The following is a 4967-nucleotide window of genomic DNA, read 5'->3' as shown; positions in this document are numbered from 1 at the left end:
GAGTGCCAAGATAATTCATGGGGTAGAGGGTTGGGAATAGTATTTTCAACAAATGTCATTGGGACAACAGGATATCCACTTGCAGAGGAATTCAGCTGAACCCTATCTCACACCATATACAAAAGTGAGGGCAAAATGGGTTAAAGACCTAAAGACATAAGAGCTAAAACTATACAGGACAACCTGAAACATAATAATCTCCATATAATAGGGATACCAGAAGGAGAATAAGAGGAGCAAGGGATAGAGAACCTGTTTGAAAAAGTAATGATGGAAAACTTCTCTAATTGGAGGAGAGAAAAAGTCACACATGTCCAGGAAGCTCGGAGGGTCCCATTCAAGAGGAATCCAATGAGGCCCTCTCCAAGATACATCATCATTAAAATGGCAAATATAAAAGACAAACAGAGAATCCTAAAGGCAGCAAAGGAGAAACAGAAACACGGAGTAACATACAAGGGAGCCCCAGTATGGCTAGCAGCTGACTTCTCAACAGAAACACTATAAGCCAGAAGGGAATGCAAGAAATATTCCAAGTAATGAAAAGCAAAGGCCTGCAATCAAGACTGCTCTACCCAGAAAGGCTCTCAATGAAAATGCAAGGAGAAATAAGGAGTTTCCCAGGAAAAAAGAAGACTAAAAGAACACACCTCCACCAAACCAGCATTGCAAGATATGCTAAAGGACTGCTTTAAAAAGACAAAGAAAAAGAATCTATGTGTTGGGAAATGCCCTGTCTGGTTTCAGGAACTGTAACCCCACCAACAAGCGAGAGGGCCCCAATGCAGGAAATAATCAAGGAGGCCTTGGGAAAACAGGCCACTGAGGAGATGAAACCTGTCCCCATGGCAGGGGCGCAGCCCCTGCCTCCTTCACATCACCCTGCTTGGCCCTGTGATGGTCGGTTGTTGATGACGGATAAGTTTTCTCGCAAGGAGAAACAACCTAAGACAGACATCAGCCAGTATGGGCAGCAGACAAGGACTTGGGCGACACGGAGAAAGAGCAAAAAGGCCCGCACCCCTCGGCTTGGCTTGGACATGACCTGAGTCTTCATTCTATCTGAAAGAAGTCTCCTCGTCTCTTGGCAGCTCCCTCTCCCCTCCTGTCTCAGGCTCAAAACAATACTGGAGACAGTCCTAAACTAGATCTGGCAGTTCCCAGGGAAATCAGGCCTAAAAGTAAATTCTTTAAAGTTTGGGTTGTTTCTCCCTCAAAAGCTATAGCCAGCTCATGCTGGGAAGGAAATTTACATTATTCATAGACCTTAACCTTAAACTCTTTGGTGCTCTTATGTTTACTACACTCTCGTGTTTACTCATCTCTCTACTTTACTAGTCTCCTCTCGGACCCATGTTCCTGCAATTTATTTTCTTCAAAACATCATCTATTCTCTGTAAACATTAACATACTGATGTAATGAGATAACCTGTGCATTTCTGTTACCTAGCCCCACTGATAACCTTTTTAATAAAAACCTTTGAACAAAGGGGCTCGGGGGCTTCCCCACTAGAGGGAAGAGACATGTCCTCTCTCCTGGCAAACAGAAATGTTTGCAACGACTTGTGTTTATTTCCCAAATCCGTGACAACTCTGGGGCGGGTTCTGTGGGATTCAGAGTCCTCACCCCCATCTCAGCTGGTCTGGGACAGTAACCCTCAGATCCTGGAGTGTCATGCTCCCCAAGATGCGCCCCATCCCCGTGGAAGTTGTCACCTGGACCAAGGACCAGCAGCGACCCACACCGCTAGCCCATGACATCTATGAATACCCAGTTTCTTTCAGTCACCAATACTTGATATTATCAATATTTTTAATATTTATTAATCTGATTGTGACAATGATGTGTTATTTTAGTTGTTACTTTATTATTTGTTGAAACTAATCCTGTTTTTGTATATTTCTTCCTTATTTCTCTTATTTTTAAAAAGCTTTAAATGACTTTTTGGTATTATTTATCCATTTTCTGATTAAATGTTTGTACAATTTTTTCCCTAAAAAAAAAGGAACTATTAATGCTTTTTTAGATGTGTTGCAAATACTTTCCTATTCTATTATTTGTTCTTTAATTTTTTATATGTATATTACTATATAGTCTTAAATGTTTAATATAGTCATATTGTCAATATTTTACTTTATAGCTTCTGGGTTTGAATATTTACCTCAGAGTAAGAAAAATATTAGTTTGTATTTTCTCCTAAAACTCCTCAGATTTTACATAAGGATTTTTAACTCACCTAAATATTTTTTTGTGTAATGTGCAAAATAGGGCTCTATATTTGTTTTATTTCAAGTAATAGAGGTTTCATGCACCTTATTTGTTGAATAAGCCTTATTTTCCCCATTGATTTGAAATATCAATTTAATCATATATTACATTGTTAAGATATATATGTTTTTCTCTAGAATGCTCATTTTATTTCATTGATCTACTTGATTATTTGTGTGCTGGTGTCATGTTGTTTTAGTTGCTGAGACTTTATAATGGATATAAACTTTTTAATATTTTATAATGAATTTTGACATTTAAAAAAATACATAAATAAAATCAATTTGCATTAAAAAAAGAAAAAAAGAAAGAACTCCTACCTATTGCAACAACATGGATGGAACTGGAAAATATTATGCTAAGTGAAATAAGCCAGTTGGTAAAAGAAAAATACCATATCATCTCATCCATAAATGGAATATATTCAGCAAAATAAACTAATGAACAAAATAAACCACAGGCACAGAAACATGGAGCGGACTGAAAGTGACCAGAGGAGATGGGGAAGGAGGACAATAGTGGAAAGAAGGAAAATGGACTAGACAAAGAACATGAATGAATGACCCACGGACATGGACAACAGAGTGGGAGTTGACTGTGGCAGTAGGAGGTGGGGTGGGATGGGTGGAGGAGGGCAAAGGGGGAAAAACTGAGACAACTGTAATAGAATAAACATGCTTTAAAAATAAAAATTAAAAACTGAATTTAAAAAATAAAACTATAAAACTCTTCAAAGTAAACATAGGAGTAAATCTTCATGACCTTGGATTAGACAATGGTTTTTAGATATTATACCAAAAACAAAGCAACCAAAAAAAAAAAGAGGCAAGTTAGAATGAATTAAAATTTTAAAGTTTGTGTTTCAAAAGATATTATCAAGAAAGTAAAAAGATAATCCATAGGATTGGGAAAAATATTTGCAAATCTTGTATCTAATAAGGGCTTAGTATCTATAATATATAAGGAATTCTTACAACTAAATTATAAAAAGATAACTCACTTTTTTAAATGTGCAAAGGATGTGAATAGACATCCCTAAAGAAGATATAGAAATGATCAAGAAGCACATTAAAAAAAAAAGAAGAACCTCAACATTATTAGTCATTAAGGAAATGCAAATCAAAACCACAATAGGAAGATCTAAGATGGCAGAGGAGAAAGTAGAAGCTACACTAACCTCCTCCCAGGATCAATCTGGAATTGCAACTAAATTGCAGAGAAATCATCTAGAACACCTGAATCAACTGAACAATAGCTGGAACAAAGCTTTATAACCGCATACAGACAGAAGAAACCATTTCACCACAATGTGACTAATAGGGAGTGAAGAGAAGTTGAGAGAGGCCTGGCTGGGCTCCCAAGGGCAGCAGCTGAAGTGCCGGAGGGAAATTTCAGTGGCCAGGGGTGTTCCCCCTGAGAAGTGCAGGGTCTAAATCCTAAGCTGGGCTCCCCAGCCTACAGTATGAGAGCCAGAAAGGACCCCAGATAACATCCAACTTTGAAAAGCAGCAGGGTTTCTGTCTGCCAAGGGAAGATGGCTGGAGGCTCAGAGCCAATGCACAAAATTTGATTTTCAGCCACTTGACCTGGGCTCCAGCAAAGGGAGGGCAGAGAGAACTAGAGACACTTGAGGAGAGTCTGGGGTTGGTGGCTCTGGGGAGAGAGCTGAAGGAACAGCCACCAGGATCCCTGTGCTGAGTCATTCCCCATACTGCAGGAGCCACCTCTCTGAGGCAGAATACTTCTCTCTGAGTGGCATCAGCCTGAGGGGGAAGCAATACCCTCACCCCCAGGAATTACTCTACCCCACCCTATGGTGCTTAAGCCCAGATGCTAATTACAGCTTGATTATATTAACAGTGATCAGTTTAAAGGCTGATTACTTTAACAACTAAGGTGGAAAATACAAAGAGGCAGTCAAAATGGGAAGACAAAGAAACAGACCCCAAATGAAAGAACAAGTGAATTCTCCAGAAGAACTAGCTGAAATGGAGGCAAGCAATTTATGAGAGAGTTTAGAGTAATGATTAAAAGGATACCCAACAGCATGAAAAAAGACATAGAAACCACAAAAAAGGACCAGTCAGAAAGAATGAAATATTTGAAATAAATAACACGCTGGAAGGAATACAGTAGGTTAGATGAAGCAAAGCATCAAATCAGTATTTTGGAAGACAAGGTAGAAAAAACACTCAGGAAGAGCAGCAAAAGGAAAAAGAATTTTTAAAAATCATGAGAGCTTAAGAAACATTTTGGACAGCATGAAATGTAACAACATCTGCATCATGGGAATACAAGAAGGAGAAGAGAGCAAGCAAGACATGGAGAATCTATTTGATGACATAATGACTGAACTCTTCCTTAACCTGCTAAAGGAAAAAGTGACACAAGTCCCAAGAAGCTCAGAGAGTCCCAAACAAGTTGGACCCAAAGAGGCCTGCACTGAAATACATCATAATTATAGGCTTAAAAACAAGAAAAGAATTCTAAAAACTGCAAGAGAAAAGCCAGTAGTTACCTACAAGGGAATGCCAACTAGACTGGCATCTGATTTCTCAACAGAAACATTTCAGGCCAGAAGGGAGTGGCGTGAAATATTCAAGGTGATGAAAAGCAAGGACCTACAACCAAGGTTATTTTACCCAGCAAGGCTATCATTTAAAATTGAAGGGGAAAAAAAAAAAAAAAAAGAGCTTTC

The sequence above is a fragment of the Pteronotus mesoamericanus genome, unplaced genomic scaffold (genome assembly GCF_021234165.1).
Source record: "Pteronotus mesoamericanus isolate MK-2021 breed Mesoamerican mustached bat unplaced genomic scaffold, CSHL_Meso_final contig_116, whole genome shotgun sequence".
Lineage (NCBI taxonomy): Eukaryota > Metazoa > Chordata > Mammalia > Chiroptera > Mormoopidae > Pteronotus > Pteronotus mesoamericanus.
This window is presented reverse-complemented; position numbering follows the sequence as displayed.